The sequence below is a fragment of the Crinia signifera genome, chromosome 9, assembly GCF_055691185.1.
Source record: "Crinia signifera chromosome 9, ASM5569118v1, whole genome shotgun sequence".
Taxonomy (NCBI): domain Eukaryota; kingdom Metazoa; phylum Chordata; class Amphibia; order Anura; family Myobatrachidae; genus Crinia; species Crinia signifera.
In genome coordinates this window covers 50408835-50434729 of record NC_139225.1, presented here as the reverse complement: position 1 = coordinate 50434729, position 25895 = coordinate 50408835, and the positions used below count along the sequence as shown (strand labels likewise).

Sequence of the window (25895 nt, the reverse complement as noted above, 5' to 3'; positions counted from 1 at the left end):
ATACATATGCCCCACTGTGATGCTCCATTATACATATGCCCCACACACTGTGCGCACACAGTTTTCATTTTTTTTTTACCTAATGTAGTCTGAGCAGAGGCTGTGGCGCAGGACCTGAGCAGAGGCTGCAACATCAATGGCGCTGAGCAGAGGCTGTGGCCGTGGCGTCCATGAGAAAGTGCGCTGGGGATGTCAGGAGGACGCGGCATGAAGTTAATTTCAGACCTCCTGCCGCCAAGTGAGGATGGAAACGCTACGCGGCAGGAGGTCACTTCCGCCACGTCAGGACCACAATAGCTGCAGTAAATCACTTTCTGACCTCCTGCCGTCAAGCAAGGTACCGCTACGCGGCAGGAGGTCACTTAAACAGCCCCGAGCTACTAGAAAAGTCCCGGCGAGCTACCCGTCGCTCGCGAGCGACGGGTTGGCGAACCCTGCTCTAGAAGGTATCTCCACTCTTCAAATGCTAATTTGATTGCGAGTAGGGATGCCAATCCCTGGGCATTTTTTCAATCCCGGGATTGAAAAATGCTCAATCCCGGGATTGGCATCCCTATCTCTATCTAACACAAGTGTAAAAATTGAACAGCAGTGTTCAGGCTCCGAGATAAAGCCAAGTGTAGAGGTTAGACTGTGGCATAGATATTTTAAAGTTTACTGGAAAAGGAACAAACGATTAACATTAAGTACAGATGTCCACATGCATAATAAAAAACGCCCTGGCCGCCCACTATTTACTTACATTTGCGGAGGTTGCTGAGTGGGCGGCCGGGCTGATTGGGTGGCCGGGAGCCAGGTATGCGTGCGGGAGGGCTGCTGGCTGGATTGCCGGGAAGGATGGCTGGGCCTGATGGCGGGGCGGACCGGCAGGCGTTCATGATGGCTGGGCGGGCCGGAGGAAGGCTGAATGGCTTTGCGGCTGTACGGCTGTGCCCTGCTCAGCGTGACCTCTGACCTCGTCATGCTGCGCAGGCCGCATGCCGGGTATGGGAGAAGCCGGGCAGCGTCTGAGCAAGTGCTCAGACGCTGCCCGGAATTAGACTGCAGTCTAATCCCGAAATCTCAATCCCGGGATTTAAATCCCGGCGTTTTAGGGGCCAAATCCCGGGATCCCGCTGATCCCGATCCCGGGATTGGCCACCCTAATTGCGAGTAACTCTTGTTCTCCAATCGGGTAATTTCTTTTAGCTGGAAGGAATTTCCTAGAGAAGAAGCCACAAGGATGCACACTACCATCATCCGATCTTTGGGACAAAACTGCTCCTACACCTGCGGAAGAAGTATCAACCTCTAGTATGAAAGGACGAGAGCAATCAGGCTGACGCAGGATGGGAGCCATAGTAAACACTTGTTTCAGATGCTGAAAGGCCGCTACAGCCTCGGGCGGCCAGCAATCCGGATTGGCTCCTTTATGAGTGAGACTAGTAATAGGACTAATGATGGATGAAAAGTTATTTATAAATTTCCTGTAGTAGTTGGAGAAACCGATGAAGCGTTGAACCGACCTTAGGGTTGTGGGTTGAGTACTTTGGACAGATCCATTCTCAGCCTGGCTCCAGAGATGATGTAACCTAGGAATGGTATGGAACTTTTTTCAAATTCACACTTCTCGAGCTTGTAGTACAGCTGATTCGAACGGAAACGTTGAAGGACTTCTCTGACATGATGTGGGTGTTCCAGATACACTACTACAGAATAATAAAAAAGATCACGGAAGATTTTATTCATGAACTCCTGGAAGACTGCAGGAGATTGCTGAGGCCGAATGGCATGACTAGGTATTCAATAATGTCCATCTCTGGTATTGAATGCCGTTTTTCATTCGTTGCCAGCACGAATAAGAATCAGGTTGTAGGCTCCCCCCTGAGGTCATGTTTAGAAAAAACTTTTGCTCCTTTAATCCTATTGAATAATTCAGTCACCAAAGAAAGAGGATAATGATTCTTGATATTAATATCGTTCAGTTTTTGATAGTCAATGCAAGGTCTGAGGCCATCATCTTTTTTCTTAACAAAGACAAAACCTGCTCCAGCAGTAGACAAAGAAGGTCGAATGAAACCATTTTGAAGGTTCTCTTTAATATATTGAGCCATGGCCTCAGTTTCAGGTAGCGAAAAAGAATAAGTCCGACCTGAGGGGGAGTTTTTCCATGAATCAATTCAATGGGGCAATCCCAAGGATGATGAGATGGCAGCTTATCTACTGATTTTTTGCAAAAGACTTCAACAAAGTCTTTGTAAACAGAAGGAAGAAGAGTTGGAATGGGTGCGGAATTAGACTGTACTGGAACCACTTTCTGTAGGCACGTGGATGACACTCCTTGCTCCAGGAGAGAATTTGCATAGTTTTCCAATCTATGACAGGAGAATGTTTCCAGAGCCAAGGCAGGCCAAGAACTACAGGATGATTAGCTCTTGGAATAGCTAAAAAGGAGACTTGTTCCTTGTGAAGAACGCCCACTTGTATTTCCAAAGGATCAGTCCGATGTGTGATGGACCCGTGAGAAATATGACTACCATCAATTGACGAGAGCTGACGGGCTGCCTGGAGTTCATGAAGTTCCAATTGGTGGAACGATAATAACTGGGTAGATATAAAGTTCTCTGCTGCACCAGAGTTTACAGCGCTCTTTGGGTAGTGACGGGACCATCAAGCAAAATAACTTGAAGAGTAATGAGAGAGTCATTCTTGGTTGTAGAGGGTTGAGGTTGTCCTAGTCTGGCTTCTCCAAGGCCAACTAGGACCAGCAGTTTAACGGCCGGCGAGGACAATTGGCGAGAAGGTGGCCAGCCTCACCGCAGTAGATACATTGCTTCTGTCATTGCCTACGTAACCATTCCTCAGGGGAAAGACAAATTCAATTAATTTGCATTGGCTCATCTAGTGGAGGTGAAGACGAGGCTATAGCAAGTGGAGGCAACCAGGGGGACTGGAGAAGGAGATCCTTGATCCTGGTGAGACTTCTCCAACTGCCTCTGGTGGTAGCAAAGATCAATTTTGTTACACAGAGTCATGCCCTCACCCAAAGTTGTGGGTCAGTCCCAGGTAGCTAATTCGTCTTTCAAACGATCTAACAGTCCAGACAGGAAAGTTGAAGTCAGGGCCTTCTCATTCCACTGTAGCTCAGAGACTAATGTCTGGAACTGGATCACGTATTGGGCCACAGTCTTGGAGTCCTGACGAATACGTAGAATTTCAGAAGCTGCTGAGGTAACACAGCCAGGTTTACGGAAAAGTCTTCAGAAAGAAGAGATTAAATCAGAATACTTGGCAGAGGGGGGGAACCCAGTCCAGGGCCGATCCAGATAATAAAGACACTATGTATGCTACCTGGGTCTGGTCATCAGGAAAGATCCAGGGTAAGCAATAGGGGGGTGGGGGAAGGGGAGTTAGGAGTCCGCACACACTTTTGTTTAGAAGTATCCCCTATATTTTATTTTAGGGGTTGGCCTTTCAGTGCTGTTTGTTAGGCAGCGGGTGCTATCCGGGCAATGGGATTGGAGTACAGGTTCAAAAAGAGAAAGAATTGCACTGTGGATGCACACCTGGAGAAGAGAATATTTCTCTCTGCAGTGATGGGGAATGCCGGTGCTAGTACCAGACGTGACCCGCTACCCTTATAAGGGCTGTGGGATAACGTCAGTTACACACACAATCAGCTTTTTCAAGGCCTTGAAAAAGCTGTTCTGCGAAGCGCGTGCCAGCTAGCGGTGTGCAAGCAGATGCAGCGCTCTCTCTCACTTTATTATTTTTCTTATTAGGATGTATTTATGATTGTGTGTGTAACTGACGTTATCCCACAGCCCTTATAAGGGTAGCGGGTCACGTCTGGTACTAGCACCGGCATTCCCCATCACTGCCGTGCCCAGCCACCCAAGTTACAATATATTTATGTGATAAACACCCAATTACCCGATAACGTTTAAACACACCTACTTACCTTTACTATCCAAGTGCACTTGAGAGAGCGCTCTGCCTGCCACCTTCATTTTTAATACCTGTAATTTCCTACTATAATTGTTGTTTGTCCCTTCTTCATTTCTTTTAAGACATTTCGCAGTATCTTAGCCTAATTATTAAAGGTTACGTTTCAATATGAATAGGTGCACCCACATTAACAGGACATTCTTCTTCTTTTCCTTTTTTGCGATACTCACCACTGTCCTGGGGTAGCACACCTCCGTCTCCACTACTATTGAATAAACTGTTTGACATTTGGGGGTCCTTTAAAAATACAGTATATTACATGGGCCCTTATTCTGATCGGAGCGTACTTTCCCGAATTCTTTCGGATCGCGTTTTTTAGCCATCTGCGCATGCGTGGGGAACGCCATGTGCATGTGCCACGCATGGTCTCCGTACTTGTTCTCACTAATACCGTACAGAAATGTGCACCGCAATCACTCGGGCAATATGGGCGTGTTATGGGCGTCATGCGGAATGACACAGGGGCGTAGTTTCAAAGTGGGCTAAACTGGGCGGAAACATGGGCGGACACGGGGGAGTACACATATTTTGGTAGGCGTGCATTCGGATAGCACGCCGAATGCACGCGAACAAAAAGGGAAGAAATGTGCGGTGTCCAAAAGGCTAGTATTGCTTAGCGGACACCACTCGGTCATGCGCTAGGCAATCGGAACGCCTAATCAGGACGGACGCACCTCAACCAATGTCAGCTGAACACAATACAATCACCTTCTTTACTCATTACTTGTTAATTACACGCTTCTCACTGCTGCAATTGGAACCATTGCAGCTTAAAGGGAACATTACATGCTGCACTTGTCACACACTTTTACACTGCAAATAATGAACACAACTTAATATTAATAATACTAATACACATGTCACTTCTGCATGTATCAATTAATACAGACATTTGGGGGCCAAAATAACATTTATTAAAGAAACTTAGAAAATAATTTCGAAACCATCACAACATAAATGGTACCATAACAGGACTAAAAGTAAATAATATATAATAAATAGCCACAGCAGAATCATTAGGAACACATCAGGTGGCTTCACAACAAAAGTAGAGCACCAACACTTCAAGTACAGCAAACAGTAATGCTAGCCGAAACAGGGCAACAGGGGAACCAAACATGACATTTGAACCGCGGGCAAATGTGGTGACCCTCGGCACGGAATTTGACACAGGATGCTGACACACACAGCTCAATGGAAGATTTGGGAAGACATAACGGTGGAGATTAATGGGGACACAAGTTCATTTGCGGGCACGTTTGCCCCTGGCAGGCTCCTTGCCACGTGCAGCAGCTCTTCGGCCTCGCCCACGGCCACAGTCAGATGGTGGGTCATGTGGAGCACATGCTGGGGAGGGGGTGGATCTTCTTCCCCCTCTGGCAGCAGGGAGTGATGATGGTGGTAATGCACCAGAAACGGGTGACATTAGGACCCTATTGGTGGTAACTAGCTCCACCATAAGTTCATTATGGCGGAGGAGGAGTTCATTTTGCCGCAGGGCTTGATCAGCCAGCACCTGCAGGCTAGCAGCAATAGATTGCTGGCTGGCACTCATTTCGCAGCAATACTCTGATGGCTGGTGGTCAAACCCTGCAGCACCTCCTCGGCCCTACGCACCCGCTCTGATGCCGAGTCTCCCTGCTGCACAATACTTTCAAGCACATGCCCCCACGTGGCCAATTCAGCCGCGGACATTGCCGGCTGCTGCTGCACGGGCCTGCTACTGGGGCCAGGTGGCACAGACTCCACAACCTCCTCAAGAGATTGTTGACCAAGCGGTGGTGATGCTGTTGAAGGAGAAAATACCAATTACCACACATTCCATGCAAAATTCAAAACATCTACTTATGGCCTGGCAAATAATTACCTTCAAGCGTAGAAGCCATCACTTCCGCTGGGGACTCGCTGTCTATGGTGCTCACCCCCCGGACCTCCTCCACTGCAATGCAGCACTCTGCCATCTCTTCCAGGGGGTGAGCTGCAGCTTTGATGGCATGGGGCCAGCCCCAGAGGTGTGGCTGTGTTCCCACCGCTGGGTCAATTTCTTTTTGAGGTTCCCTTTTGAAGTCGTGCCACCTGCAATCAAAGTGTACATATTAATACATGTCACTCCTCATGTTTGCTGTACCACCCATTGCAATATGAAACATAATACAACATGTGCCTCCTGACACCAAACTTAGATTATATTCATTTTGAAACACAACCCTTAGAAAATACAATCACAGTCACCCTCCAATAACTATCAATTCAATGACATGGCAAACATGTCTGTGCCTCCAAGCAACGTGACCACCCATTGACCAACTCCATCTAATATTGAATGTAAACATTACTGGACTTGTACTGCTCAAATGTAACACACATGTACTTGCCTCTTCTTAACGTGCTCCGCCTCACGAACTTGTGGAGCCACCGCATTAATCTCCGCCGTTATCTCCTCCCAGATCTTCCATCTCCTTGTGTGTGTCAACTTTACCGGTGGGCACTCTATCAAATCCCATGCCCGGGTCACCAGGATGTCAAGCTCCTGCGGTTCATATGCCATGTTTCGGGTGGTTGGTTCCTCTGTTGCCCGATTGCGGCCACGGGCACGACCACTGGCACCGCCACTGCCACTGGCTCTGCCACGGCCACGGGCACGGCCACAGGTTGCTGTACTTGAAGTGCTGGCCTGGCTACTCTGTTGGGAAGCCACCTGCTGTGTTCCCAATGATTCTGCTGATGCTGAGGATGGGCCAGCTGCCGATTGGCCTGATGTTGATGGCCCATCTGGCTGCTCTGGGTTGAGGGGGACATAGGTGGTGTTGGCCTCCATGCGGGACAAGAGGTTCTGCACCACCTGTTCTTCCTCTGACTCTGAGCCAGCCATGTTAGCAACAACTGTGTGCCTTTGTAGCCCAACTTTAAATAATTTTGGTGTAATTGGCGTAAATCAGCTACAAGCTGCGTTCCGTGCGGCAGCGTCACGCACGGCAGCGTACGCCGTGGTGTGTGTGCGGTGCATAGGCCACGCCCATAGTAGCTGTAAGTCGCTTGTACAAAACATGGAGAAACATCAAACTAATATGTAGGTGACCTGTTTAAAGATTTGTTGTCATGGACACATGTAACGTTATGCAATCCTAAATGCTATCTGTCAAATGTTCAGTAGTACTGTGTTTGTGTGGAGATTGACCATAAAAAGGAATTTCCACAATCCATGTTCAAATCCGGGCCAGAAGTCATGCAATAGTGATCACTGATGTCATGCACAACACATGTGCTAGGCCTATAAATAGTGCATAGCAGCTAGGTGCATTTGTCTCCAGAGCTGTATTGGGCCAGGTTGTAAGGTAAGCATTATGCTGCTCCAGATTGTTGGAACAGCAAAGTCTTGTTAGAATTACAGAAACATGTTACCTGGCCACCATTTAACTGACAGATGTTAAACGTGTGTGGCACCATATAATGGTGAACTACATGTCCTAGCATTATTGGATTTGTTTGTATTTAGTTATTGAGCAGGTGAGCACACCTGTAATACTTACTTTGTGTTTAGTTGTTACATGTTTACAATAAATGTGTCTTTAACAAGGTGTGTGGTGTGGTAATATTATTGAAACTTCTTTCTAGATTACTATGAATCTGTGGGACTACACTGGGCGCCCCTGTATTGTACGTATAGTTGCATCAAATGTGTCAAATTTTGAAGTATCACCAATCTTGGCATAGGTGTATCCTTATTTTTTTAACCTTTTGTTGTAGCTTGCTGAAGCGGTAATGCGCTACATGGCTGAGAGGCTAAGGTCACTTGCGGCTCACCCCACTCGTCGCCCAAGGAGGCCAGGGCGTGCTAGAATCTTCCGCACACGGGTGACACTCTTTGGGATGCCCGATGATGAGGTACTTACTAGGTACAGGTTACCCCCACATGTTATTCTAGATATACTCTCTTTAATTGAGAGTGATCTAGAACCTCTTCATGGGATCACGACAGCAATTCCGCCTCACACACAGCTGCTGGCGGTGTTGCATTTCTGCGCCTCAGGATCTTTCCAACAAGTAGTGGCAGTACTTGCTGGAATATCTCAGCCGGCTTTCTGCCGAATCCTGAGGCGTGTGATGTCAGCCATGTATAGGCGCAAGGGGCACTTCATGGCCATGTCTTTTGCCCAAGAAACCCTTCACGGAAGCCAGCAGGCATTCCATCAAATTGCTGGCTTCCCTAATGTGATAGGGGCTGTGGATGGCACCCATGTACCATTTGTGCCTCCATATCGAAGTGAGAAGATATATAGGAACCGAAAATTGTTCCACTCACTGAACGTGATGGTGGTATGTGGCCCATCCATGGAAATTCTCTCCTTCAACTCGAAGTTTCCTGGAAGTGCCCATGACTCGCATGTTATCCGACAAACCGGGATTTGGCAAAGACTACAAGAGCTTGAAGGCCGTGATGCGTGGGTTCTGGGTGACTCCGGTTACCCATGTACGCCCTGGCTACTTACGCTGTACAGCTCCCCAGAACCAGGTCCACAGGAGGCATTCAATAGGGCACATGTTGCCACCAGGCAAGTGGTGGAGCGCTCAATTGGTGACTTACAGTATGCGCCTGACATGGTGTCGAGGATTGTGGGCCTGTGTGTTTTTTTTCACAACATAGCTGTGCGGCGTGAGATACTCTTTGATGAGTGGGAGGTTCCATCTGAGCCACAAGACCCGCCCATGCGCCCATCCCGCTCCCCGGAAAGCAGAAGAGGATACCAGCTGCGGGACTCTGTGGCCCTGAGATACTTCAGGTACATTTCTGAATGTTGTCCAGACCAAACATGTATTTGATCTATTATCCCCATCAAGGTTGACAATGACTTCAATTTTGTGTCCTCCCATTTAAACATTAGGCAGCATGGCCTCTTAATGGCAATAGCAATAGCACTACGTATTGTGTTTGAGGTGTATTGGTTTAAGGCCAATATTGCACGTATTGTCCATAGATTTGAAATAATATTTTATGTATTCATTTTTTTAGTTGAGCTTATCATCCGAGTCTGGTGAGTACATTGAATTTCTTACTTTTTACACCATGTATGTGTGGGATGTGGATGTGAATATTTTTGGTTCTGATGTATTTTTGATGATCACATATATATATGTTGATTTTGGGTGGTTAGTTAAAAATATATAAGCAGTAGGAGGCAGGCAGGCAGGCAGCCAGGCAACCAGGCAGGTGTCCAATGTAATGGGCAAGTGCTAGTATGTGTATGTGTTGTTTTTTCATAAATGTACGCATACACATAAATGCATACAGTAAGTAATGCGAAGTACAGCTAAGCGATACCAAGCTATAGCACGCGTTGCTTGGCGGTGCGATGTTATCGCCGATGTTTGGGCGCATACACAACGTCCATGTCAATATGGATAATAAAGTTAATACCAAATAGTGAAGTTACCAACCAATCACACGACAGGATGTATTTTCATGTGCCATTGCTAAAATGGCTGCCTACCAGCGAGCACAACCCTTCTCCACTGCGGAGCTGCTGTCGCTGGTGGCAGTCATGGAGAGGAGACTGGGGCAGGCAGGCCCCTTCATTACAAATAGGGACAAGCGCCGGGCATATGTTGCGGCCCGGCGCCGCATATTCGCCCGCACTCATGTGCGAAGGACCATCGCCCAACTGGAGAGGCGATGGTCCGACCTGCGGAGGCGGGAGCCGGAGCGCCTGCAGGCTCTGAGGCGGCGTCTTCAACGCTGTAAGTATTTTCGCAAAATACATATAATTGACAGTGGCCCGGATTCGCTCTGCTTCAAAAGTGATAAAATGGAGAGTAATAAACAGGCAGCCAATCAGCTCCTACCTGTCATTTTTCAACTACAGTCTGTGACATGACAGGAAGGAGCTGATTGGCTGCGTGTTTATCACTCTACATTGTATCACTTTTGAAGCATCTAGGCCAGTGAGTGTTTGCATTTTCACATTATTTAATATTAATATTACATGAGGTCAATTGGGTGTTGATGACATAGAAATGCCATATACTATATGTGTGATATATAACACATATATAATGTGGTTATGATATGTACTTGTTAGAGTGATTTGAATGTCAAATGACACTCAACCATTTTGTTTGTTTAACCCACAGCGCGGGAGAGAGCCAGACAGGCCCGTGAGGAGGCCACAGAGGAGGCCACAGAGGAGGCCACAGAGGAGGCCACAGAGGAGGCCCAGGAGGAGGCCCAGGAGGAGGCCACAGAGGAGGCCCAGGAGGAGGCCCAGGAGGAGGCCCAGGAGGAGGCCCAGGAGGTGGCCACAGAGGAGGCCACAGAGGAGGCCCAGGAGGAGGCCCAGGAGGAGGCCACAGAGGAGGCCCAGGAGGTCGGCCAGGAGGTCGAAGTGGAGGGCGAGGTGGAGGAGGACGAGGTGACCCTACCCCTCCCCGATTTGCCACCACCTCCCAATGTGGAGGAAGAAGAGATGGTGGAGCTGCCTGGCAGGGGTAAGTAGACATAATGCATCATTACTGACTTAGGTACAGTTTGTTATGTCGCACAGCTGATTACATTTTGCTATAATATAGTAAAGAGTAGTCCAAAAAAATGGGAAACAACAGACACACTTTGGCCTTATAGGGCCATGCTGCAAACGTGCAATCTGGATGCTCATGTAGGTGATGAGTGTTTATTTATGGAGGGTCTTTGTATAGAAGCAACAATAAAACATCAATGGAATATGGGCAGGCCTGATTTATACTGGAGTCCCAAGTGGCCAGTTCGCCTGGGCCCCCCTCTAGCCAGTGGGCCCGTGTTGTTGCCATGTATTTTTGAAAGGTATTATGTAGGATGGATTGACCTTAGAAATTGTTTGGTGTATGGAAGCTGATTAGTGCTGCACTTTCACCTATCTGGCAATGTGACAAGGAATCATGAAGTAATGGGTAGAGGGACTAGGCTAGCATTTTAATGTGGTATCTATTCTATCTCTCTATCTATCTATCTATCTATCTATCTATCTATCTATCTATCTATCTATCTCTATCTATCTATCTATCTATCTATCTATCTATCTATCTATCTATCTATCTATCTATCTATCTATCTATCTATCAATCATGCAGTTTAGCTATTAAGCAGTAACATGCAGGTATATATGTATGGGTAAATGTGGCATGTTGTAGTGGGTGTATGTTTTGAGTTGAGTGAGGAGTCTTTGGCCAGGACAACTGTGAGTGATCCTCAAGTGTGGTTGTGTTTTTGATATATAGATTGTGAAATGTATATGTCACACAAGTGTGTATGTGTGTGTGTGTGTGTGTGTGTGGTGGCAGCATCATGATCATATATTTGCTGCCATTACATACAAGATTGCCTAAGTATTTGTTTGTATGTATGATTTCTCATGGTGTAGGTACTTAGGATTGACTGTACAAGGTGTACGTGAGTAGCATAATTAATGTTGTACCCCCTTTCTCATGCACACAGATTACCAGGAGGCAGCCCAGGGTGTTCGAGGGGCCCTCATGAGGTTGCGGGAGGACCTCATGAGGATGACTGCCCATGTCCAGGACCTATGCGACCTGCTCCTGGATTAATTTTTTTTATTTTTGTTTTGTTTTTGTTAATAAAAGTTACCGTTTAATTAAGAAGTTGTCTGTGTGTTATTTTAGTATTTTACATTAAAAGTGTAAATAGCATATTAAACAAAAACATGTTGATGTTTAGTTATGTACGCAGCAAAAGGGTAGATCACATTTTTATCCCCATAGGGAATGTTAGGGTTAATGTATAGTGCTTGTAAGTGTTTAAGGATCAATTAGAAAAATAACAGATGACCAGGAGCAACAATCTGTTTTCAAAGTGGTTTGATAATTGCCTAAGTGTGTCATGTGATCTATTTGGGAACTCAGATAAGAGTAGTCTGGTTTTGTGCGTAAGTACACCGCATCTGTGCGTAGTGGCCGGCTCGCGTGCGTTCTGACACGGGAAGGCCGTGCATACGCGGTCAGACCGTGCAGAATCTGAGTGTTTCCCCCGCACACGCATGGTTTGTATGTCGTCCGTAAACACGCCCTGTTCTTAAAGATGGAGTCCGTCCGAATGCGGAGGACACGTGGGCGTTTCTACGGACGTTGGCCGTACGCCACCGCACAGCGTGGCGTGCGGACCGCACCGAAATAATTCGGGAAAGTACGCACCGATCAGAATAAGGGCCATGGTCTTGTGCGACCGACTTTCTTTGTTTTGTCCAGGGTAGTAGCCATCCGGACTTGTGTACCCACAGCAACACGTACACTGGTGGTTATTTTTTTAACTTGCTGAAACAAGTTATGGATGTACCCTTGTATGTTTCCAATTTGTTGGCTTTGCATGCCCATAAACTCTATCTGCTTACTTTTAAAATTTTGCAAAGAGTTAGCTATTTCTGCTGCGGTAGTTGGTGTGTTTGATTGTGTGGGTGGGGGTAGGTTGGGTGTCACCACACTTGTTCCCTTAGCTGTCTGTGATTTTGTGATGATTTCTTCTTCAGGTGTAAAGGACTCCACTGGCTGAAGAATGATTTCCATTTCGTTCAGATTCATTTGTGAAGATTCTGTGGGTTGCAGCCCTAGTTGTGAAGTTCCTGTGGACACAGATAAATTAGTAAGTAATGAAGCATACTAGTGCAGTATATGTGCAGTTAGATGTTACAAAGGACTTTGGAGGGTTATGTCACATAACAATGGGTATTATGTACTTACACATGTACCCCGTGACTTATTGTAACATTGACATTGCTACTAAGTGTGATGGCTGGGTCTGAATACATTCATTTCCATTAGTATGTAGCAGCAGGAGATGAATGTAATGTAGGATATTGTTTCTGTGACATGAGTGTGTGTACTGTATGTGTAATGGTGTCTTTTATTTCATTACCTGCAGCCTCTGGATCGCCGCCAATTGGTCTGTTGAGCTGTGGTGCAGTAGCACTTCGGGATGGATAATCTGCAAAAGAAATGATGGACATCCGTTATACACCTTTGCATGGACAGCAATTATTACCAGCATGCTGATGTTTGATACAAATAATTAAAAATACTCACATGGGTGATGGGCAACACTATTTTTTTCCCCTTTGATTACAATCGTTTTTTTACACTATAAGTGACTGTTATAATAAATATTTTTTAAACCGGTAAAATGGATGCAAATCTGCTGAATGTAGGCGTTTAAGCTATATCAACATGACACCTATGTTTGGGCCAACAGGCATGTTAACCTGTAACAAACACTGCTAAACTTTTGACCAAAAGCAGCAGTTGTGGAACTACATGGCCCAGCATCATGACCAAATTCTAACTCTGAGAATGCAATTAATGTAGAATGACCTTGCTGGGCTATGTAGTTCCACAGCAGCAATATTGTTATGCTAACATTACAAGAGAGCATTACAGTTATAAAACATTGCAATGTATTTTGTAGATGAAATGTGGGTACACTTACCTGTTCTGGGTGGCTTTGCTGGCCTATCTGTATCGGCCACATGGAGGCCAGGAAGCACCTCTGGTGGGAAGATCCTCTTTAACTTTCTCTCATAGGAGGTGTATGAGACATGTTTGGGGCTTCCTCCTCCAGTCCAGGTAGCCTGCTTCAGCTCAGTGGCCATTTTGGTCTTCAGCTGCCTTTAATATCGTTGAAACGTTTCTTGACATTTCTAACGACACGTTTATGGTTGCTGACTGCGTTGATATCCTGTGTTATGGCATTCCACATGGCCCTCTTGCGCTGTGCAGTGGTTCGGTTACTATGTTTGCCCAGCAGCCTGTCATATACAGGGATAATTGCCCTGACTAGTGTGGCATTTTCTTCATAAGAAAAACGCTTTTTCTGGCCACTTTATACCTCCTCCTCCAGCTCCTCTATTGCCATGTCCCCCTCCTCCTCCACGCCAGTCTCAGCCTCCTCCTCCTCCTCACCTCCCTCTTCATCCACCTCAGACCAGTTGAGGTCCGAGATGTGTCCCTCCTGCAGCTCCTCCTGGGAATGTGTAGTGAAGAGGTCCTGTGTTAGGGTATGGGATGGGGATGCAAGAGGGTCCTCCACCTCCTCCTGCTGGGCCTGCTCCTCCAGGGTCCGGGCAGGGCCTGGCCTTGCTGTGGCCATGTTGCCTGCCATACTGTTACCTCTCCCTCTGAATGTGCTGGGTATCAGCATTCCTCTGCTGCCTCTCCCCCTGGCTCCTCTTGCGCTGCTGCTGACTTTCTGTGGGCCACTGGTCCCTCTGCTACTCTTCCTCTCCCAATCATACCTCCTCTCTTCTCCATCTCCTTACTCCCTATCAAAGATTAAAATGGACCCAGTGCCGCTTTATATAGGGGCTGTGATGCATAATGGAGGGGACTTAGGTGGGCCAATAGGTTAGGGGTTTATTTGTCATGCGGAGACAGTTTTGTAATTCGCACTCCGGTTGGCCCTAAACTCGCACATGCCCGGCAGGACGAATCGCACTTTTATGTGTCATCATATCGCACCACATCGCATCTCTTTGCACTTTATCACACTGTTTAGCAGCACATTCGCATTCCATTAATTAAGCGAATTACACGGGAAAAAAATGCGAAATTAAAAAGTGCAATATGGTGCGATTTCAAAAAGTGTGATAAAATCGCATTCTATTAAATGTCACCCATAATGTTGTTCTCCAGTCACGAAAATGTACTCTTTAATATGTGGACTATTAATTTGTGGATGCCCCTTGTGGCTTATAGGCTGTTAAGTGTTTATCTTATCTGGTCATATAATACCTATGTGGGGCAATCCAACCTTCTTAATACCTCTAATTGTGCACTATTTCTTGTCTACCAGATATATAACTTTAGCACAGTAGTTTGCCAAACTGGATAAGAGGAAAGTAGCACTGGCGGATTCAGGGGGGGGGGGGGGGGGCACCTGGGGACCAGGGCTTTCCAACGAGCCCAGCCCCGTGTCTCTAGCCCCCTGGGAACCGGAGATATCACCTGGCAAAGCTGTAACGTTTTTCCCCAATAGGATAATATGTGACCCGTTAATTCCGACCCCCACCCGGTTCCGACGGTTGCCAGTTCCCCCCCTGGCATCACAGAAGCTTGTGGTTGATCTCATTCAATTCGCTGGATCTTCAATATGATATCAGGCTGGTCCATATCGGTCAATCGGTTCCAGAGATATTGTGGGTAAACCGATTTTTTTTTTATGTAATGTCATGGCTGTTCATGTTCTTTGAGGGCATATTACTCTGGAACCAAACACTCCACTTTCATTGGATCAAAATCTCTCAAAGCCCACGTGTAATGGGCAAGTATAATGGGGTCTAGTATTTTTGTTGTATAATGTGTAGAAGTTGTATATGGTGTTGTACACTACACTCAAGGACACGCCACCTGTAGAGTGGCCACACCCCCTTTTCCAGAGCGCGCCTTCGGCGCGCACACAACTACGTGCTTCACTTTTGTTGCCATGGTGGGCCTGCATTCTTTAAATGACAGGGCCTATTTTAAATCCCATTCTCACCCTCTCTCTGCCGCTCTCTTAGCATGTACACTGCCCCTCCCCCACCCAAACCCTCTTTTATCATGGTGCCCCCCCCCTGTCATTTTATCCTGGATCCGCCCCTGGAAAGTAGTGTGCTTTTGTATCACAAAATATCTCTTCTGCTTTCTGGTATCTTAGGCTAGTATCAGATACCAGATGAGAGAGAGATAAAGTTGTGTTTCCAAACACTTATGGTTTCTATAGAAAGCAGTGTCAGCTTCTGCTTGATGTTATCGATTGCTCAGGACGTCCCTGTTGCTTTTAAAGCAGTGCAGGGTGTCCGCCCGGCTATCTGCCTGAGAGTGCCTTGCTGCAGAAAATATTTAGGAAACAGAGATTTTATCGCCTATATCTCTGTCTGTAGAAAAAGGGGTCCGAGTTAATATGAGGTATGGAATGTTCTGCTGTCGGGCATCAGCATTAATTGCCTCAAATGCCGGATGAGAGACACTCTGCCACTTACTCTCAGTTTGATGTGATAGGTCAAGGTACAGATGTAGCCCCTGCCATCCTTGGCCGGGGCTCGCCAGACCTTCCCCACTGGCGAGTGCTGGCGGACAGGGGCTACACTGAACTGGGACGCCAGCCCCTGCAAAGATGTGATGAGCTCCATCTGTAGTAACTTCTGCTTTTCTGAAAGTGTTCCCTGGCAATAGTTTTTTTTTTAGAATTGGACAATTTGTGACTCTATAGATTGTACAGTGTAATATCATCTAGTCTAAATTGTATTCAATTTCTTTAGAGAAATACAGATAAGTATAGCCGGTTTGCAGTGAATTTGCAAAAAAAAAAATTCACACTTTAATGGCAGTTGTTCTGTACATCATAAATATTCAATCTGGCTGATTGAGAACAATTGTCAGCCGTAGGTTGCACACCAAGCACTTGCTATGATAACACTCAGTCAGGATTTTTAGCTACCTGTCAAATACAGAAAGTCAAGACAGCAGATTTGAAAGAATTTGTAGGTAGGAGCGGTCAAATGCCGCTTGTTACTCACAGACCACTTCCACCCTGTCAGCACTTCATCGCTGCAGCGGTGTATGGTGTTACCGTATGCAAAGTCGGGGAGACACAGGGAGATCTGCGTCCGCAGGTAGTCCCTTGTTCTGGTCAGTCACTCACTGCATGTGAGTGCTGACCCCAGAAGTGATATGCGTTTCGCTCGGGAGAGCTTGATCACACTGGATTGGGTGTGATGCTCCCCGGGTCTGTCTAAGTAGTTATGGTTCCCCTTAATAGGATAATTGCTTTCATATTGGCTCTAGTTTTATTGTAGTTACAGTGCCTGTTAGCTTATTATTACTTTACAGTGTTAGAAATAATTATGTTCAGTTGGAGTTTTATATTAGTTTCATGATTAGATCTAACTTTATTATGGTTTTAGATGGAATTGTATATATGGATTAATTAGATGATTGATGGCCGATTACCTTCGAGGTCCTGTGTATCTTATCCTAGTATGTATACCCTGGGGTATATTCGTGTTCAAGCTCATTATAACTACATTGGATTAAGCTAGGAAAAATGTAAAAATATATATTTTTTGTTTTTTATAACCAAGATCTATAGGTTTGGAATTAGTTGACCTGAGGATTAATGTGGAGGTTTGGCCTTCCTAGATTATCACTCAAATGGTAAATGTTGTCATTTTGGGAGTAATAAGTAGTACCATGTATACGAGTTTTGGACAATGGATTTATTATTGTGTTTGTTGACGTTTGACTATTTGATTCAGATATCATTTGTGGATGGTGGAGTAGAGTATTGCTTCAGCAGTCAGCTCTTTTCATTTTTGTTGTTTTACCATTGTGTTATCTGCCTATCTTGTGTGAGGGAGATTGTATCAGATAAATACACTGTAATTTATATACGCATTCAAGCCATTGGGGTGTAGTTGCACAACAATTCAAAGACCTGCTTTCTCTGCATAATAAGATCTGGAAAACAGGTCCAGACGTAATAATTTGCATCTGGTTGGTTTGCCTGAATCAGTGAAAGGCCCTGACCTGTTTCACTTCATTAGAACAACACTCCCAGAACCTTTGGAAATCCGGGACCGATGTACAGATTTAGTCATTGAACGCGCACATAGGCTAGGACCTCAACGCCCCTCCAGAGATACAAGAGCCAGAGTCGTAATCTTTAAGACTCTTAACCACCTCCATAAGGAGCTCTTCTGGGTGGCATCCCGCGGGCACAGAGACATAAGATGGGAGGGAAGTTTTCTACTGATTTTCCAAGATTATTTGGCGGAGCTGACTAAGCAGACTTATTAAAACAGAATGCAAATTTGCGTTATTTTACCCTGCAAAGTTGAGGATATATGAGGGGTCTTCCTTTAAGGACTTTATGTCAGCACCTGATGCAGAGAGCTACTTAAATGAAAGTGAACATCCTGATCTGGAACAAATCAGAATGTCCAATTGTGAGTGAGACAGGGGGCACCACCTTCTCCCAGAATACTTATACGGAGGGCTTCCCCCCTCCCTTCAGATGCATGTTCTTTGTTGAGCGTCTGAAGAATTCTCACTAAAATACTTGACAGGTCTTGTCTTCAACTGACATTATTACACCCATCTACACCTGTGGCAACTGCTCGGGATTACATATGCCACAGTCATCTCCAGGACACTTGCATGTATTTCTTCCTGACGTGAGGACCTGATGACATTACTTGCCAAGTATATTTTTTATACAGAATAGAGACAAAATATATATTCCTGGAGTACCCCAGCCTGCCTTTTAGGTGCTAAGGCTGCAGCTTGAAATTGAGACTATTTTGGTGGTTTTATTGACTGTTTTATATGTTGAGCCGGTTTGGCTTGAGGGCTTTCACTCAAGATTAGAGTGACAGGTGAGATTCGCACCGTGGAATGCGGATGCTTCCAAGTATGGAACTTTTCCATTTGTTTTGTTATCCAGTTTAATTTCTTCCCTTCTTTCCGAAGGACTCTATGCAGGTATTTTGAACTATCTTCCACTGAGACACTCATACGTTTGAATGTTTTAAATATGGTGTTTTTTCTCACGGTATACACTCAGGTAATTCGCAAAAAGGTAATCTGCTATGGCATTACACATAGCCAGCTGGAATGTGGGTGCGTTAACTCCCCGATTAAAAGAAAGAGATTACTTATATATCTCAATAAACTGAAACTAGATTTAGTGTTTTTACAGGAATCCCACTTACTGCCTATAGAAGTGACCAAACTAAATATGTTGAAATGGAAGGTTTTGGGTCTGCATCATATACTTCGAAAGCTAGAGGAGTCGTGATTTTAGCTAAATCCCACTTAGAAATCAATGTGTCTAAAGTTGTTGAAGACCCCAATGATAGATTTGTGCTGTGTTAGCTGAAGTGGGAGCAACAAGATTTGGTGTGTATGAACATATACACTCCCAATCTATACTCTGTATCTTTTATGAGATCTGTTATATCACAGGTAACCACCCTTATCCATCTACCTATTATAATATGTGGAGATTTTAATTTAATCTCCTCCCAATTGTTAGATAAGTAGGCAACCTTGAGATGCCCTTGTACACTATCAGAATCGTGTATTCCTGAATTGTGTACTCAGCTTCATCTGCTGGACATGTGGAGAGTTCTCCACCCGACGGATCGAGACTATACATGCCTCTCTGCATCCATCGGAAAAATGTCAGGTATTGGCTACATCCAAATGTCTCATTTCTTATTGCCGATAGTTACTTCTATTGATATAGCCCCAATAGTAATTTCAGATCACGTGGTAGTCCATGTGAAATTACAGTTCGCCAACCCACAAACAATATAAAAAATCTGGAGGTGCCCCACAGCCCTTTTGTCTTCAGTGAAGCTAAGATCTGCCGTAGAGCGAACATGGAGTAATTATGCCAAGGACAATTCCCAAACTAGATCTTTGGACCCACTACTGGTTTGGCAGGCGTGAAATTATATCCCATATGTCTATGCTAAAAAGAAAAATTAAAGTAGACTATATCTCGGCCCAGTCCGCCCTCACATTATAATTTCAAAACTATAAGACTGATCCCTCTATGGAAAACAAAAAGATATACTGTACCTTGAAGCAAAGGCATTTTATGAAAACATAATAGAAAAGTCAGAATCCTTTTATTCTTTTACAAAATCCTCTTGCTTCCATGGCTATGGTAATAGATGAAGCAAACTGCTTTCCTCCTTACTAAAGGGCCAAAGACCCCCTGCGACCATTCGCCCCTTACGCACTCCCCAAGAACAGTTAACTACTACCACTGAGCACACAGCACAAATATTGTGTGACTATTATACTGCATTATACTCTAAACCAGTGGTGGGGAACCTCAGGCCCGGTCCAAGTGGCCCTCCTACTCACCCGGCGGCTTTGCCGGGAGTCAAGCAAAGGGGACTTCTTGCGAGAGGTCGGTAGTTCTTGCGAGATTCCTCTTAATCAACAGCAACCGGAGACTCTCGGTCCTATTCAGCGGCAGCCACCGGAGCATGGGACGGCTGCAGCAGGACAATTTGTAAGAGAAATTTTTACATAGGGCCCCCGAAGGATTTTTTCCATACAATTGGCTCTTGGCACAAAAAAGGTTCCCCACCCTTGCTCTAAACCTACCTCTGAGCTAGAAATAGCAAATACATTTTGTGAGTCCATTCACACACCCAAGATGTCCCCAGTAGATGCAACAACATTAATGAAAGATTTTACCCAAGAAGAAGTGGCCAGAGCAATATCCGGTCTAAAATCTGGAAAGGCTCCTGGCCCAGATGGCCTAACCCCAGATTATTGCAAACTGCTGGCCCCTAAGATCATTCCACTACTCACTGATGTTTTTCTAAGATTTTAAATGAAAATCAGCTGCCCCTATACTTTAATTCTGCTAATATACGTGTCATTCCTAAACCAGGCAGGGACCTATCGAACCCCAGCTCTTATCGCCCAATATCATTACTAAATATTGATGATAAACTACTAAGATAATGGCAGAGAGACTGAAATTGATTCTCCCCTACCTAATACATATTGATTAGACCGGTTTCGACAAGGGTCAAAACTCAGCTTTCAATGTTAGAAGGGTGATTTCGGCAGTGAGTGGGGCCGGGTGTGCTGTGTCGGATGCCCCCAGGGCGATTCTCTCCCTGGATGCAGAGAAGGCGTTCGATATGGTGCACTGTAACCACTTGCATCACACTCTGAGACACTTTGGTTTCTCGGATAAGTTTATTGATCTAATATTCACATTGTATGAAAATTCCACCTCTAATATTATAACTAATGGATTTCTGTCAGACCCATTTTCAATATTGTGTGGTACAAGACAGGGATGCCTTTTGTCACCCCTTTATTTGTCTTAGCTTTGGAGCCTTTGGCTATTACTTTGAGAAATTCCCCTACTTTTCAGGGCATCCAGATTCGTCAGATTGACCTGCGTTTATCGTAATTTGCTGATGATATGTTGCTATTTTTATCCCACCCACAAAATGCTATCCCAGCAGTCTTTCAAATTTTGAAAGACTTTGGCAGTTTTTGGAGTTATAAGGTCAATATGGACAAATCGGAGCTACTGACTACAAGGACCCCCACCTCATTTCCCTACAGGACATGAACTAAATCTGATAAAACTTAAATCGGATCAGATAAAATACTCAGGAGTTCAAATACCCAGCAACCTATTAAATCTAAATAAATTAAATTACACACCTATAATAAATAAGATTGTAAAAACCCTAACCGATTGGGAAAACTTACCTTTATCATTGTTAGGTAGAATAGAGGTAGTAAAGACGGTATTGTTCCCATGTTTGATGTACCATCTCAAATGTTACCCATTAAGCCCCACCTCAAAGAGATCATTCTCTTCACCCAAGCTTGTTCAAAATTAATATGGCACCACAGAAAACCAAAAATATCTTTGCACAAATTAAAACGACCTAAATCAGGGGGTGGCCCCAGCCTGACAGATGTATATACTTACTCCTGCTCTCTGCTGGCCAGATTCGCTGTGGGATGGTTTTTAGAAAATATCTTATTTTCCATTTGGACTGTGCTTTATTGTTTCCCTATTCCCCCCGCGCTCTTTTGCATGCAGACACGAGAGACATCCCAAAACACATTTACAACAATCCACTATTTAGAGATATATACACTACATGGTGCAAAAAACTGCGTATCAACCCGAATTGCACGGAATGGCTACCAATTTGTGGTAACCTGAAGTTCCCCACCCCCATGCTGTCAATTACCCGGTTTTCAATCGCATGAAGAACAAGGGATTCAAGATCATCTCCCAGGTCTTTGACCCGGGAGGAAAAGTAATATCCTTTCAGGCATTGCAGGAAAAATTTAGTTTACCATATAATAGTTTATTCTCAGTCATGCAATTGCATCATTATGTATTGTCACTATCCCCCACGGATTTGGTTAATACTCAGCATACCCTACTACATATATGGATAGATAAACTTCAGAAGAATTTATTTAAACCCAAGATGATAGATCAGGATTTGCAACTTCTCTCTGCTGATGCTATACGCAATAAAACCACAACTTCTTGGGAATGGGATATTCCTTTATTGTCATCTTCTGAGATCTTCCAGCATTTTGAGGCTTCCATGAAAATCCTTTAATCTTCCATGTTACAGGAAACACACTTTTAAACTAGTACACAGGGCCTATATAGCACAGAAGCAACGCAGCTATTTTGATCCCGATGAATCAGGTCGATGTATTAAATGTGGGTATCATTCTGCCTGTTTCTTCCATGGCATCTGGACCTGTTTAAGAAATTTTGGCATACGATTATTAATTACATCAATAAAAATATCACTACACCCAGTCCCGTTGTTATTTTTGAATTTTGACAGATGGAATCTACACGCATCCCAAAAGTCCCTCATTCCTTTACTAACAGCTGCGAAAAAAGTCATACTGACATCATGGATAACTAAACACACGCCTACAATTGTTGAGCTAGAAGGTCTTCTGCTTAAATATATGGCATATGACAGATACAACTATCTATATTTCACTCGATCACTAACATCTGGGGACAAATGTAATAGGGTGAGAGTTTCAGAAAGTGAGAGATTTTGGGGGAGTTTTCCCATGTTTTTTAAACCAGCAATCAATTACATGGCAAAATCAACCTTGTTTTGCAGTTTAATTGATTGCTGCTTTAAAAAACATGGGATAACTCTCCCAAACCTCTCACTTTCTGAAACTCTCACCCTATTACATTTGGCCCCTGGTTTCTTGAGAAGATGGCAACCGTTTATACAATTGAGCATGCCAGCATTACAATCTAAAATACACAATGCACTTGACTTACAGATATAAATACCCAAATGATGCCCCGAGATGCTGAAAATGCATAATAATATCCTGAAAGATAGTAAATTGTACATATATATATATATATATATATATATATATATATATATATATATATATATATATATATATATGTGTGGATCTGTACAATTTTGGGGAGCCTGGTTTTGTTGATATATACGCTACCCTATCTCATTACAGTGATTTTTGGTTAGTGAATGCTGTACCTTATCTTGAGAGTGCTTCATAAGGAAATAACTCTGAAAACACCATGTTTTTCTTAAAGAACTGCATACTACCGAAAAGAACATAATATACACAGGAAAGAACTCCCCCCCCCCCCCCCACACACACTTTTCCTTACCTCTTCCCCTGTTACTGTGGACCCATTGTGAGCATTTCTAATGTTACTTTTTCATATGTCTGAAATAAGATATTGATAATTAAGATATGTTTATACAAAACTGACCCCAAAAAGGCAAACAAGATGTACTCAAATTGAAGCGTCCAAACCATTTTGTTAACGAGTCACCCAGGGACGTCTTTTCATATGGGCTTAATGGGCACTTGCCCAGGGGCCCCAGATGTGTAAGGGCCCTATACTGATAGCTGAGGATCCCCTTTTTCCAGGGATACCAGAATTTTGAAAATTGGCCCTGGGGAACTGAAGATATCAACCTTCCAATCAACAGTCCACATCTGACCTGTTAATTGCACTTCCCAGTCAGTTTTCTCAGGTTCTGCCTGACTTAGAGTTTTTTCTGAGAGTATATGCCAAAAGCTGGGACTTTCCTCTTTCTGTGGATACTAGCCGCTTGCCTCTCTTGCCTAGAACCAGAGATATCAGCCTTCCAGCAGCCGGTCCCTGCTCCAGCTTCAAACGTCTGGTGTACAGTTTTATATTTTTGTCAATGGATTGCTCTGGCTCCTGATCTCTGATCCCCAAGTCCCCAGCACCTCCTGAAAGTTGGGACTCTAGGTTTTTATACTATTGAAGGCTAAGAAATCCATTTCCAGATAATGGCGATATCTGCAGTCAAACAAGCTGTCCTTCCACCGGAAAATGACGAATATTAAGCCCACTCCATTATCCAACCCTCCCCTGCCTATAAAACACCCCCTGCCTCCCTGGAAGTCATTTACAAGGGACCCTTCATTCAGCTCAGTGCCCCCTTCCACCAGGGGCGAATTTAGGGGTCAGGCCGCCCCTAGGCACAATTTTTGACCGCCCCCCCCCCCCCCCCCCCACACACACACATATATATATATATATATATTTTTGACCGCCCCCCCCCCCCACACACATATATATATATATATATATATATATATATATATATATATATAGGAAAACAAGCAGGCTGCGCTAGTCCTTAGTAAATCACTTCTTTCAAGTTTTTAGTACGGTGCAGCTCTCCTCCGAAATGACCGATTCCACGGTCCCAAGGTACATGCGAAGAAACAGGAGACAAGCGCACAATGAGCGGTAAAATTCAATTCACTTTTATAAAATATATCAGCTCACGTACATGTAAGTTTAAAGATAACAGCTTGCCAGCATATCATAATAAAGAGCAGGTCGTCATCTCACACAAAACCACCGTAGCCGCAGAGCTCCCAGCGTCTCGTCGGTCCGATTTCCCGGCTCCACCAATGTGTCACAGCAGTAACTCGCCCAACCGGTTTCGTCGCTTATTGGACTTCGTCAGGGGGTGTTTCTATCACTGCTAGGTCTGCTTCTTAAATACCCAGCTTAGTAATTGGTAATGCTTGACAGCTTTGTATAATCACATTCAATTAAGACACATCTCTTATCTAGCAGTAGTTATCCATTTGTATCTACACAAGCTAAGACCAATTTATATACTTTTACATATCACATAAAATACAATCATACAGAAAAAATCACAGAAGCTATGTATATATAAAAAAATATATACAGTACATCTAGTTTATACAAAATGTTTAAAAACAAAGGCTAATGCTATACATATTTTAATTTATTTAACAATACAAAGAACATGCAAATAATCTCGAGTAAAATACGAAACACAGTCCTCTCTTTTTTATATTAAGTATACTAGGACTATGATTCTTAGAACAGATAAGTAAAATGTAGAACACATGGATACGCGTTTTTAAATATAAAAAACAGGGTTCACTACAAAATATGTGTCGAGGAAGAGAGAGAAAAAGATGAGAGAGATAAAATATGTTATTAGAAAGGCAATAATCCCGCAGGGGGGGGGGGGGGGGAGGGCGATCCACGTCCCCCCCTTGTCGGCATTTCGGCTGTCGGGATTCCGGCGTTGGGATTCTGAACGCCGGGATCCCGACCGCCGGGATTCAGAACTGAATCCGCTGCTGGTTACTATTCTTTATTGTAATGCCCTGGGGAGTTCCTTAGCTGGATCATGTTTCGGGGTTCCCTGCGTCCCAGGTGGTGACCCCTTAGTGTTAGGGACCTGCTCGACAAGAGGTGACCTGGACGATTGGTGGGCAGGCCAATATCACTGGCCAATGATATACCAACAACCTCTTATTATATATTACAGGGATACAGTCGTATTGTCAACGGCGCATACATCGACAACAGAACAGACATCGACAGTGACTAGGTCTACAGAACATAAATCGGCAGTGACTACATCGACAGAACATACATCGACAATAGCTAGGTCGACGCAACCAACATCAACAGTGACTAGGTCGTCAGAATATATATATCGACAGTGCCTAGGTCGACAGAACAGACATCGACAGTGACTTGGTCTACAGAACATATATCTGCAGTGACTGACGCCTGCCCTGCTTATAGTCTGTCTCTATTTCTCTTTGTGGCACTACAAGTACCAGAATCACCAGCCACATCGCAGAGCTATGCTAGGCCCTATACCCGACTATAGTTACATACCGCAACCTCTACCCCTAGTCACCTCAACCCTTATATCCGACTACAGTCAAATCAGACTAGCGCTCCCACTCTATTTCTCTCTGTGGCACTACAAGTACCAGAATCACCTGCCACATCGCAGAGCTATGCTAGGCCTGCATGCAAT

At 44.6% G+C, this 25895-nt stretch overlaps 1 long non-coding RNA gene across 1 annotated transcript in view; it reads left to right on the top strand.

Annotated features, from left to right (window-relative positions):
- LOC146035545 (uncharacterized) overlaps positions 1-13137 on the top strand; it is a 52443-nt gene extending 39306 nt beyond the window's left edge. Inside the window, exons 2-3 of the long non-coding RNA XR_014460669.1 lie at positions 12498-12610; positions 12890-13137. This is a non-coding gene — a long non-coding RNA (uncharacterized LOC146035545). The remainder of the gene's footprint in view (positions 1-12497; positions 12611-12889) is intronic.
- The last annotated feature ends 12758 nt before the right edge of the window (positions 13138-25895 follow it).